Source organism: Balearica regulorum, chromosome 17 (assembly GCF_011004875.1).
Source record: "Balearica regulorum gibbericeps isolate bBalReg1 chromosome 17, bBalReg1.pri, whole genome shotgun sequence".
Classification (NCBI taxonomy): domain Eukaryota; kingdom Metazoa; phylum Chordata; class Aves; order Gruiformes; family Gruidae; genus Balearica; species Balearica regulorum.
Window position 1 is genome coordinate 13697038 of NC_046200.1, and position 13530 is coordinate 13710567.

Below are 13530 nucleotides of genomic sequence, written 5' to 3' on the forward strand. Positions count from 1 at the left end.
CTCCAGAGTACCAGTCCAACACTTTGTCCTTCAGACAAGGTTGCCCCTACCTACCCCTTGGATTTGTTCATAACACCAGGGAGCAAGGGCCACCTGCTATCAAACTGCGAAGCCAGGCAGCAGCCAAAGAGCAGCGAACGGAGAAATACCAAGAGAAGACCATCTGAGAATGCCAAATATTTGCGAGAACAACGCGTTTGCTGCTGACAAAAAAATGATGGTGTCGCATGCGGGCGGGAGTAAATCAGCACGGTTCCCCAGCAGCCAGGGCTCTGCTCATTGAGCATCAGCAGGATCGGCTCCACGTTATCAAATCACTAGTGCCAGGTAGAGTAGAGGGGAGCTGTGAGCTCAGTCAAGGCCATACCCCAATTAGGAGAGCACCAAGATGTGGTCCCAAGCCAGTGATCCGGATGTGTCGGGCAGGGAGAGAGAGGGGTGATAAAAAGAGGCAATAATGCCAAAATAGTGATGTAAATTAACCGCTGTGAGTAAAGGAAAAGAGAGGGGAATCGGGTGCTGGTGAAGGTAAATGAAACCTTCCTTATCCCTGTGAACCGCTGAAAGAGTTAACAAAATAGTAGGAAAAGGAGAACAGAGATTCTAATTTATGGAGAGGTTCAAAGGGCTTTTGATAAAGCCCTTCAGTAGAGTCTCTGAAGGAAATTTTATAATCATGGGGTTGGGAGATAAAGTGCTGTCATAGATTAAAAACTTGTTGAGACAGAAAACAGAGGAGAAGGAAATAAATGGCAAATGACCAGCATGGAAATAATTTAGGAGAGGTGTCCCCAGGATGAATTTGGAAAGTGGTTAACTGTAGTATGACTTTATGACTAATAGCAATTAAACCTGGTAGAATAATAAACAAGCATACTAACAACGTTGATCCTGTACCCATTGCCTGCATGTGCTGCAGAGAACAGTCTGATCTAGAACAACCCATCAGACTATTTTGATTACTTCGGGGGGGGGGGAAGAAAGTGTTATTATTCCCATTCGTTCCCTGTAAAAATAAGAACAGAAACATTTCAATGACACCTCTCCATCCCCACACTCCCTGCGCGGGCAGACATTTCAAGAGAACACTGACAAAGAATACCTGGCACCGGGAAAGCGGAGGAGCAGGATTTTTTTGGCTTTCGATTGCAATAAAGTTTTCAACAATTCCCTCCCCCTCACTTCTCCCTCCCTTCACCGACTGCCTTTCCCGAGCTCGTACGGGCTGCGACCCACTGCCTGAGAAACACCCATGGGAGAAAGCGAGCATCGTGCTTTGCTGACAACTAAAAACTATTTCGTTAAGTCGAGCCTAGGTGAGAACGCTTGCAAATACTGGGGGGATCCAAGAGGATTGTACAGAAGGGTGAGATAGCAGCAAATAAAGCTGAGCAGCAGCTAGGTATCAGCCTAAACTGGATCTTCCTAAGCCGGTCCCCTGAGTTTGAAAGGGACGAGGGAGAAGGCACCAGCTGCCCCTCAAGACCTGCTCCCACTGCGCCCGGGGAGCCCCCCAAGCCCTCGCCCGCTCAGCCGGCCAGGGCCAGCCCGTGGCTCGGGCGAGGAGCCCCCCCAGAGCTGCAAGGTGCTTTCCAAGGAGAGAGGATGGGGATTTACTTGGCAGCAGCTCGGCGCCGAAGCGATTCTCCTGCGCGCTGCGAGGTGATGCTAAGCTTCTGCAGGTGCAAAGCGTGGCACAGGGCACACGAACAAACTCGAGGCATCTTTTACCAAACCATATGCTGAAAAGATGACGGTGAAATGCCCTTTTCCCACTTCCCAAACACAGGAAAACATCAACTACCTGGGAGGCCTTCCGCACGCCGGCTGCCCCCCACCTCGGCAGCTCCGCTCCGAGATGCAGGTTTAGAAAAGATCCTTCGCACCAAGTCCAGCCCCTTGGTATCCATGGGGGGAAAAAAAAAAAAAAAAAAAGAGCAGCGTGGAGATGAACCAGATTGCACTGTACGTTTCAACCAGCCTTTAATCAAGTCACGCAATCTCAGGATAATTTGGAAACAAATGAAAATTGATACATTTTAAGTATGCTGAAGGCAGGGAAGGGAAAGGCTGGATGCGGCTGCTGCGTTGGCATGAAAGGCGGCATGGATGGTCATGGTGGGTCCATGCACTCCCCATGCCCCCGGGGAAGAGCAAGGCAGCTGCTCTCAGCAAGAAGGTGCTTGGCATTTTAAAAGAACCGGACTCTGAGTAAGGAAACGGTTGCAGGAATATTGATTGCACAAGATGGCTGGTCGCCTGGCTCGTCTTTGTGAGTCTATTTTTTTTTTTCCTCCCCAGTGCGCCCACAACGCCAGCGCTTTTATGACAGAATGATTTTAGTGAGCCTAAACACAATGTGCCTTACAGCTGTAATTCTGGGACTCCTCGAGCATGAATCATATGATGCACAGAGCTGATAGTGGGGGCAGAGGCATTTGCTTCGTTTCCAGACAGAGGGATGGAGTCAGACTCCATCCGGCTGAACCAGTGCTACCACCGCTCCCGCACCTTTTTCCAAACACCACGTCAAAGCGGGGCCAGGTACCTGTATGAGCCCTGTTTACTAAAAACCACCCTCCCGAGCCGCAGTGTGCCTGAGGAATCAAAGCGCGGCGCTGCTGTTGAGAGCTCAAGGCATTCCAGCCCCTGGTCTCTTGCAAAATCTCATGACCTTGTGTAGGCAAGGCTGCAAAATTCACTTGTTCAACTTCATTCTCAGACTTTCATTGAGTTTGACTCGGGGTGTGTGTGGGGGAAATCCAAAATACAAAGTATCAGAAATAAAAATAATACCAAAGGGAATGGAGTTTGCAGGGAGGGAGGGAAATCTCGCTGCCCTTCCCTCCTGCCCAGAGCTACGGCTGTCGGGGACCTGGTGGCTGAGGCACTGCGAGCTGTCACTGCAAGCGATGGAAAGGCTCCGGGGCAGGATGGTGCCTATCCCGGGAAGACGGGCAGCGGGGGCTCTGCAGGGCACTGAGGGGAAGCAGGGACGGGCAAACTGGGGGTCACTGCAGCTCACTGCCAGATGGACCCTCCCTTTGGCTGCGGCCAAGGGGACGTGGTGGCAGGAGCCATTCTTTTCTCAACCCGTCAGATCTGAATCCATCTATCCAGACCTCCCGGAGAAAAAGCAGGAAAGAAAACCTTGGGACAGATGTGAGAAACAGGGAAGGATCTAAGAGTACACACAGGTGCCTTCCCCCGAGCAGGATTGTGCATTTCTCCGAGGCCCAATGCACGCTGGCATCGTTCCACTGACTTCAGAGAAACCGTGCTACCTCAGGACCAGATTCGTTTTCCTCAAGCAAATGCTCTTGACGCTGTTTCCACTCACTTTGGTGGAAACCAGCACTGTCCCCACCGTCCTCCTGTTACACAGCGCATCTCCAACACTTTGCTTACGTTTTATTTATGTAGCTTCACTCAAAAGGTCACCAGCACAAAAAATACACAAATTTTACTATTTGTAGGTCAGAGGATTTCACAGGTATGAGTGTCCTTTTATAGCACAGAAGCAAACAGCTAAGAACATATTTTGATTACCCTTTAAAACTTGCAATAAAGGTGTTAAAAGGAAAGAGTGTTTTTACGTGCCATGTCAAGCTGTAATCTACTCCGTATCTCACACGCACGCTCTTCCAGCAGAGTGCAGTTGTTTCAAGTCTGTCTCCAACGTGTTGGGTTTTTTTCCTAAGTAGCGCTTGCGTAACCGGCAAAGGAAAAGCAGAAAAGCGTATCTGCAACTGGCTTTTTAAAGTAGCAATTCAATGTTGTCGTTCTCCTGCCCCAAGGAGTTAGGTATGACGCTGCTATTGCCTTCCCACGAGAGGTGATAAGAAAGTTTGGGCTCAAGTTACCAGCAGAAACACTGGGCTGGTGACAGCGAACCTTTAGTGTCCTGCTAGCGAGGAGCAGCTGTACGCCTGAGCCACGGCTCCAGCGCTCGGCTTTCTCCCGACCCGCTGCGTCCAACTCTGTACGTCCCTGCATCGGAGTGGGAGACGGGACGCGGATCAAGCTGTGAGGTCTCTCGGCGTGCGGGTCCTGCAAAGTGCCCAGCCTTGTCTCCAGCCCCATCTACAACACCGGAGGAGAATTAGGGGGTCTACAGCTGGAATTAGAGGAGCCAAAGAGCTAAGCAAGGTGGTGGGAAACGCTTAGGAGATAAGTCTGGGCTTTGTCTCCCTTTCACTGAGAGCTCTAGTGACAGCAGGGCGAGGAAACAGAATACTTCTTTTACCCTTTAGCTATCTGTTGTGAAGTTAGGGGAGGAGGGCGCTTAAATACCATAAAACCGTCCCCTAATCCCCCTCCCACTGGGAGATAGCTGTCAGGAGCGCCTGTCTTCCCGAGCCTGCCAACAGCCTTGCGTGTGACACCTTCAAGACACAATTATCATTAGCCGAGATTCCCGAACGACTCCCAGAGCAGTCCCATCCCTGCATCCCGCGCATCCTCCGTGCTCCTCACCCTGATGCGCTGCTCAAAGGCTGCCTGCAGCCTCCGCCAGCGATGCTTCTGCTCTCTCGCCAGCCCGGCTTAAAAGTCACAAGGCAAACACAGTTCAACTCCCGATCAGCTTAAAAATAAACAAACGCCGACTCTCCTAAAACAGGAGAGCTCAAACAAATAATTATCACCTCCCCCTTGACTCTGGCTAGCAGGGCCACAGAGAGCCGGCTGCTCTTTCTGCTTCTGTGTGGTCTCCCTTATAGACAGGCGAACATAAAGGACTAAGTCACTGAAACTTAACGAGTTACTGCTCGTTAGCCGAACTGCATTAACTGCCTGCGTGCGCGCTCCCTACGGATAGCTTGGGCAAACTAATTTTATTTGTATCGGAAAAGGGCTAGGATAGCATTTTCCAGCCTCCGAATCTAACACTGGTTTCTAAGAGGTTTGCAAAGGTAACTGGAAAACAAACCACTTGTCACTAGGGTTAAACCACTAACTCAGGGATCCACACCCAGTGGAAAAAAAAAACAACCAACCCAAAATGTTAGAGGGCTGGCAGAGATGGAAATCACTGTGGCAAGAGCATGCCAAGAGCACGCACTCAGCTGGTTAACACAGCCCCGCTGATAAGCGGCAGCTCACGATGTTTAATTGCATGCAACTACCTGTCCGTGCTTTTATTCCCCGAGTGTCAGGAGTGCCTCGAGATGGTGCCGATTACAGCAGCCGCCCTCTGCTCTATGCACAGTGCGAGGGCACCCAAAAGGAAAAGCAATAAATAAGCAAGCAATTAATATGCCCATTTCAGAGAAAAGTTTCTACGTTGCTGGAACCCCCAACGATGGAGGGTTTGCCTACTCTGGAAAAAACCTGTGTTCCAGTTATATTTGATCTATCTCTTTCAGAGTGCTGCAAACAGTGATGCGTTCAAAACATTTTTGAAACGTGACAAATATTTTTAGGAAGGGGAAAGACAGAAGAAGTTACGCAGGGTGAAAGGGAAGGAGGAGGCTCTGCTCCGGGTGACTTCCCGTTTGGGATGGGGTAAGAGCAGCCCCACGGACAGTTAGTGCCGAGCAGCTGACAGGCTGCAGCTTGTCGGCGTGGCCCTGCCCTTGTGTCAGCAGAGCTGTAGCTGGATAATTATACTTCTCTCTCTCTGGACAGTTGCACAGAGGCAAAGCTTGAGGCGCAAACCTAAAGCAAATTGCATGGTGGCATCTGCGTGCTAATAAGATGCTTCTGCGTTTGAGAGCGTGAGAAGTAAGCTGGCTGGGCTTTAAAAAAGCAGGCGGATGAGCGGATGACAAATGTCATCCCTGTTCATCCTAGGGGAATGGGTGTCCCTGCTAAGGAAGGGTTTCAAGCCGGGTGAACCTGTCCCCTGTCAAGGCCTTCCTTATCCATATCCATCTCCCACGGGTGCACTCAGGGCTGACACCTCTCAACACGCAGTTCATGGGGGGCTTAGGTGCAAGACCGGGGCTTTGGCACGGGAGTGCCAGCTTCAGCAGTGCTGCTTGAGCCAGGCTTCTGCCCAGCAGGGATTCATTTTTACAAACAGGTTTTATTCCATCACCAAAGCTTTCAGAGAATTGGACTATTTAGGAGTATTTGAAACCTTTGGGCTGCTGATTTTTTTTTTCTTTTTTATGTAGCCTAACTTGTTTGGGATCTCTCATCTTCTGTAAAATACTACAGTTTTATTTTAGGGTGGAAATTTTATATGAAATCCAAATGTACTTCATGATTCATTTCTGTTGCCAGCTCTTTTATTTTTAATAACTTCTGAGATCAACAAAGCAATGCTGTTTTCAGAGAATGTTTTGTACAATCTGTCTAGATGTTCAAACACCAATATAGAAGCATTCCAAGAAAAGCAGCTCTTCTCTTCTGTCATTACAAGAAATATATTTGCTATTGCATTATTGACAGATAACCCCCTCAGTGATCAGCAGAAGTAAACATCAATTTTTATTTGTATTTTTGTAAATCTTTCTCTATGCCATCTATCTAATGAACTCACCCCAAACAGCATCTCCAACCGGTGCCGCGCTATCATTTATACTGCTGAGCTAATAATTTAATTTTCATTGGGGAGGTGGGAGGGGAGAAGATGGAGGGAAGGAGATGATTTTACTAAATTGCTTCACTTCGGATAATGTTCATCCTCCGGCCACTTCTGATTTATATCTGCCACAGACATTTCCAATTTCTTCAAAATTAATCCTCTTCTTTGAAAGAAAGAAAAATACCCTGACTGGCCGCGAAGGGAGCCCAAGACCGCGGGGTATTCGACAGGGTTCGACCGAGAAGGGTCAAGTAAAGCATCTCCCAGACACTTCCCCGCCCCAAGGGCAGGTTTCGGGGCCGGCAGCCGCCCGCCTCGCCCCGCAGCGCCTCGGCCGGGGTTCCCGGGCAGGAGCGGCGGCGGCTCCGCTGCCCGCCCGCGGGGGAGGCCCCGCTGCCGACGGTGGAGCAGGGCAGGGCCGGGCCCCGGGCCAAAGGAGCAGGTTTCTCCTCCTCCATCCCTGCCCCCGGGAAGGGCCGGGAGCGCCCTGCGGAGCTGCCCCGGGGCGCAGGGGGAAGGTCCCGCCGCCGCTGCGGGGAGCGTTCGGCAGCTCCGGCGGGGATGCCGGGGGGAGGGGGCACCCCAAACCTCCCGAAAAAACACGCTGCCCGAGTCGACTCCCCCCAAGCAGGGTGCTGGGTGCCCCCCTCCCTCCCTCCCTCCCCCGGCTGTCTCCGCTGCCCGCGGGGAGCGGGCAGGTCCTGCACTGCCCTCGGCCTGCTGCAGGCTCTGGGGAAAAAGGAGAAAGAAAAACCCAACCAAGGTGCCATTAAAGTTAATTGTTTTTATTGCTGGTTTAACAGTGTCTTGTAAATCTTTTTACGACCCAGCCCAAGAACACCAGAGAGGCCTAAACTGGAGCTGGAGCAGGATGAGTAAAGCAGCGAGGACAGGGGAAGAGCAGCTCTTGCTCGGGTCTCCCACCCTGATCCCTGCCGGGGAGCTGCCAAGTTTGGGGCCGTGATGCCCAGAAGAAACTCTTGGCGGCGCAGAAGAGGATGGAATAACCCCCAAAATATTCCACACCCCTTCCCCACCCAGACAAGACCTGACCCTTCCTTTTGCCCCCGCAGAAATCTCGGCTGGGCCCATCGAAGTCTGTCCGTTCCTCACAGAAACGCTGGCTGCAGGAACCCACGCGTGGCTCGCAGGGACACTGCCTGACACGGACACGAAGGAGGAGTGGAGGCACCTCCTCAAGGTCCCCGTAGAGCACGGGAAAACCCCTTTGATCTTGTGTACTTGCAAGGAGAAAGCTAATCCCATGTTGTGATATAAGTACCAGATGCTTCTTGGAAGAATTATACTGGGGCACAGGGTTAATGCTCCAGCTTTTCTTTAAAGTGTCTTGTGGATTATTCCCCGATTAAAAGGATTGTTCTCCAAACGGCTGGAGTGTCAACCCGCCTGTTATTGTTGTTGTTGATACACGGGGCGGGAGAAAGGACGTGGGGGGAACAGGGTGTTGGAATTTATTTCCTGCCTCAACAACCTTTCGCCCCCCCTTTGCCCGACCCCTTCTCTCCCTGACGAGCTCGCCGGGGATGGGTTGGCCACTGCCGGAGCTGCTCACCCAGGAGGGGAGGGAAGGAGGCCGGGGAAAGGGTGCTGAGAGGGGCTTTTACCCCCCCCCCCCCCAACCCAACGCATCGGACATCCACCTCCGCCTGCGAATGAACCCGTGAAACCGGGGGGAAGGGGCAAAGAGCGGGTAAAGGGCTCAGCCCCTGCGCAACGGTGCACCCCACTCCGAGCCTCAAATCATCTCCGCTCAGCACAGAGGACACAGGAAAAACGCAGGGAAAGAGAGAAGGAAATATTTTGCCGCTTGCTGCTCCTGCTGCCGAAGCTGCCGGTCCTTCCCCCGCGGGGAGCCGCCCGTGAGCGCAGCCAGCCGCTCCGCGCCCGCGGAGGGGTGGGTGGGTGGGTGGGTGTGGGGGTGTCCGTGTGTCCCCGTCCCGAGCCACTCGCGGAGCAGCCGCATCTCCCTTCCTTACTTCCCAGCTCCGCTTTTTTTCCCGTTCTCTGCCGCTTTTGAGTCCCAGCCCCAGTAAGATCATCCACCCGTATCACTTCGACCCGAGCATCCTTTGAGCCTTCGCTTCCAGCCCCAGGACGCCCAGGGGCCGCTGCCACGGTTGTGCGAGGCGCGGGGGGCTCCCCCGTGGGCTGGGGGGAAGCCGGCAGAGGGCTCGGTGCCGGGCTCGGGCACCCCCGGCCTCCTCCCGCTGCACCGCTCTCCCCGCTCATCTCACTTTAACCCGCCTCCGCCCTCGAAGAGGAAAGGTCTCGGACCTGTAACGCTGCTAAATACTTTAAACCAGGACGGTGCCGGGCGTGGAAAGGGGGGAAATAGCATCTTCCCAAAGGCAGAGAAAAAGCAGCAGCTCCGAGGAGGCACAAGCACAGCATCCCCTCCCTCACCGCGGCGAAGGGGCTCCGGGGGCCCCCTCCTACACCTCTCCCCAACTCCCTCTCCGGTATGGCGGGGGGGATCAGCAGAAGAACCGCTACCTTCGGGTTAGGGAGCAGCACACCTCTATTTCCTCAGGAACGTAAACGAACTCGCCCCCTCCGAGGCGGTGAGAGGAGCGCTCCCCCCGCCCGGGGCCGCCTGAGCACCGTGTCTCCCGGGGGGGCTCTGCCTCCCCTGGCCCCTTACTCCCATACAGCCAGGGCTCCTTCCCTGGAGACTTCCTCCCCTTCGACTACGGCCCATCCTGATGAAAAAGAGTTTGGTGCTCCTGGGCACCCGGCTCCTTTACTGGACACACACACACACACACTCTCCCCCCACGGCCCGGGCCGCGTGTCCTGCCCTCCCACCCGCGGGCAGGCAGCGCCGGGGCTGCCCCCCAGACAGGCGCTCGGGAGCAAAGCGCTCCTCTTCCTCCCTGCAGGGCTGCACATTTCCCCACAAAGCCGCTCAAGCGCTTTCAGCGGCCTGAAAACATCCCGACCGTGCGCCCCTCGCCCGCGGACCGGAGCGTAACTCCCGCGCCGGGCTGGGCGGGGGGGCCGGGCGGCCCCGGTTCTGCCTCCCCTCCGCCGGCAGCGGTCAAGGGCTCGGCCCCGAGGTCGCACCGCCCGGGAGGGGTATCCGTGTCCGGGCAGGTCCCTCCTCTGTCCCCGCTAACGCAGCCCTGCGCTCCGCGGGGTTCCGCGCCTCGCTGTGCGGGCCCTGCTGCTCGTAAGCACCAGCTTCGTCTCCCAAAGGATTCTGATCCCTCTGCCCCGCTCCTCTCGTCGCAGCCATTTCCATAACTCCCCTGCGGTGGTTCCTCCCGGCCGCCCGGGGAGAGAGAGAGGCCGCGGGCTCGGGATGCTCCCGGGGACTCGCCCCGGAGATGTTCCCAGAGCGCTGCGCACCGGGGGACCACCGAGGGACCACCGGGAGCGGCGGCGGGGGGAGCGGGGAGAGGCGGCGGCTCCTCCGCAGGGAGCTCCCCCCCCAAGCCCAGCCCGGTGGGGCACCCCCCGGCCCCTGCCAGCCCCCAAACTCCCGGGCTCTCGGCCTAGCGAGTCCCAGCTGCCTGTCTGCTTCCTCAACCCGTTCGATCTACATCAGTATTTTCGCGTCTTCTAAGCGCCCAGGGCGAGCACACCCCCCCCTCATCAACGTTACTCTGCATAACAATATGTTTTATGCATTCAACAGTATAGAGAGCTGCATATACAGCCACGTATAGAGAGCTGCAGCGAGTACCCGAGCGGCGGGTCGCCCCGTTTCTGCCATTCTCTGCCTGCAGTAACTCCTGCCTGCGTGCAGGCAGCGGATCTGCCCTCTGCCTCAGTCTCCCCCCGTACACTCTCTCCCCATTTTGCTCCTTCAGGCTCTCGCAGGTTTTGCTCTCTGCCTGTTCTTTTGGGGACACCGGGGGTTTTCGAGCTGTGTAAAAGCATCAGCGAGGGAATGGGGAGACACAACAGAACGGCTGAAAAAAGGGGGGAAGCATCAAGGCCTGATAAAAAGGGGGAAACCCCCTAATACATCCAGCAGAAACCTTCAAAACAAGCTATTTCCCCTCGAGTTGAGCACAGAAGGGACTTTTTTTTCCACAATAAGTGTTGGGAAGGCAAAACCAGGGTCCATAACTGGGAAATTATAAAAGGAAGTAAATCCATCAAAGCAAATGCAATTGGGAATACAATTAGGCAGAGGGCTGGAAGGACACAAAAGGAGGGAGGATGGAGGGAGCTCTGCCGCTGAGTGACAATACGCAGGCTGCGTGGGGGAAAAACACCCCAGCAAATGCGATTTTGTAGGAGGCTCTGGGCAAGGAATAAAATCGATAGCAACCCAGGGCGGCTTGCGGGAGGTGGGAAATGTGGGCTGCGACGGCTCCCTCATCCAAAGGGTCGTTGGGTTTTTTGGTGGTTTTTTTTTTTTTTTTTTTTTTTGTTTGTTTTTTTTTTAAGGCAGGCGATTTGGTTTTTAAGACAAAAGCAGCTCTTCTTGTGGTGCGAAGGGGTGATGCCGGCGGTGGAGCGGGGGGGAAGCTCCCGGGCAGCGGGACACTGCTGGGGACGGGGGACACGGAACCCCCCCCCGACCCGCTCAGCCCCGCGACCCCCCGGGGTGGGCAAAGGGAGAAAACCGCCACCCTGGCAGCCCAAAATCCAGCGTTTCCACCTTCCCCCCCCCCCCTTTGGGCAGGACTCCCCCTCCTCCTTCCCCCAGGTATGAAGGAAAAGCGTGGGCTCTGCCCCAAGCCCTCCTCCCCGCCGGTGTGCGAAGGGCTCCTGGCACCCGAGCGGGAATTTCGGCTGCAAAGGAAGCGGGGAGGAATAAAAACTATCCCAAACTCTCCACGCAACGCTTACCCCCCCTTTTCCCTGGTTTTTTTTCGGGGCAGGAGACAGGAAGGGCTGGATGGACAGTACTGAGAAAAGTGAGAAGCTTTTATGCGCCGTCATTAAGAAAAATAACCTACCCACCCAACAGTGAATTTTCTTTTGTTTGTAATATAATCTATAGCCCAGCTCTGGAAACTTAAGGAAACTACTCATATACCTATGTGCATCTATTTATACAGCCTCTAATTAACGCATATACACGCTCAGAGCCTTACATGACATTTATTGTTCAGATCTGTCTTAAAAACAATAGATCTCCTGTCAGAATTTCCTATTCCCTGTGCTTCAACTCATCATCATTTCCACTGGGGGGAAAAATGTGTCAGGATAATCAGCGATTTTCAGCAGCAGTGATTTTTTTTTTTTTTTTTTTCGATTGGGGGTTTAAAAAAAAAAAGGAAAACGAGCAAAGGTAGTATAAACATGCAATTACACTGCAAGAGTTTTTGCACAAATGAACTTAATGAGTAAAAAAAAAAAATCTGTAGTTAAAGGCTTTGCCCCCTCACTGAACCAGATTAACAGTATTTGTTGCTTTTCTAACTATACACAACTGCAGTAATGAAAAATAATGTTGACATCCTTTAACTTCCTTAAGGTATCTTTCCCCCGCAGACACTCTGAAAGCTATTAAAGAGATGAGACGAGGTTGTATTGAACTGTTACAACGTTCGCTTTAATCAAAAGTAGATGGAATCGCTTAAAATAATAATTAAGGAAAGCTCCCATTTAAAAAAAAATAAAATAAAAAATTAGTTCCTAGCATCAGCAAACGTCAGCATTACCAGCCCGCTTTCCTCCAGCCCTCCCAGCGCCAGGAGACAGACACCGAAAATTTGGCGGACACAAAGGCTTTAAAACCCCTTTAATAAGAACACGCTGGGGACCTCGGCGTTTCTTTCCTTCCACCTTTTGCAGGCTCCGGAGCCGCTGCCCGGTCCCAGCCCCCGTGGGGTGGTGGCACCCCCTTCCCAGCCCGGTCCCCCCCTGCGCCCCAGTCCCGCAGGCGACGCGGGCTGAAGCGAAAGTGCTTTTAGCTCCTTGTAGGAAATAAATCTGACATACCGCCGCTGTCATGGGACTCGGACAAGATAAGGGAGTAGCCTCTACCACAGCATCCCGGAGAGTCATGTCAACAGCTTGTCCCCTCCGGAGGGGAGCGGGGACGCTGGGGAGGGGGGAGAGGGAGCTGGAGCACAAACCCCCTCGTTGATCACAGGGGCTTGAGCAAGTTTTCTTCAAACTCCAAGTTTTTGTGAAGCTGCCAGGGGAGCTCGGGATGGACCTGGACCGCACCGCGCGTAGTGTAACAGTAGAGTTTATATTATACCGCCGAGTAGGAATAAAACTACCGAGCGCAGCATTGGAACCAGATGCGGTGGGGCAGCGCTCCCGCAGCCGCCACCCCCCCGCGAGAGGCCGTGGAGACCCTCATTTGGGGCAAAACTGGGTGCCCACGTGAGGCAAGGACAGCCTGCCCACCTGCAAACCGGTCACGTAAGATTTGGGGGTGAGGGGAGAGCAACAGTGGAAACCCCTTTCTGGAAAGCAAAGGAAAAAAACAAAAAAAAAAAAAAAAAAATAAAGAAAACAAAAGGAAAAGCACACCCCCCCCACCAAACAAAAAAAGAAACAAACCCCAACTCCTGGTCCCTAGGAACACCCGGGTCGAGCCACCCAGTTCTCCCACCGCTCTGTAATCCGGGAGGAGAAGCCCAAGGAAATAAAAGGCGAGCTCAAACATAAATACCCCCCCACACACGTTAACCCCCAGCCAAGGCTTGGCAGGCTGGGGAAGGCGTAAAAGCCGTGAGCCAAAGGCGGACGGCGGGTGTGAAGCGCGGCGTGGGGGCCGGGAGCGCTGCCCCCCTGGTGCCTAATCCCAGAGGTCTCCCCCCCCTTCCCTCCTCCAGATCTGTTTTCTCCAAGGAAAGTCACAAGGTAACCACGGCTGGCTGTAACCTAAGAACTGAGGATGGCTGGGAGATTATTTTTACATTAAGAGCTGCCTGAAGATGCAAACGTGCCTTCTGATGAGTTTTGCACTTTGGGTTTGGACTGAGGCATGCGTGGTCATCTCCTGCTAAACGTCCTACCCCCGAGACGGTGCTCACACACAGACGCACGCATGCCCACGGCGC

General features: G+C 53.8%; 1 protein-coding gene across 1 annotated transcript in view; it reads right to left on the reverse strand.

The window, feature by feature from the left end:
* The window catches only part of TBX3 (T-box transcription factor 3), a 120239-nt gene that overhangs the window by 35562 nt on the left and 71147 nt on the right, over nucleotides 1–13530 (reverse strand). The gene's annotated exons all lie outside the window — the stretch shown is intronic.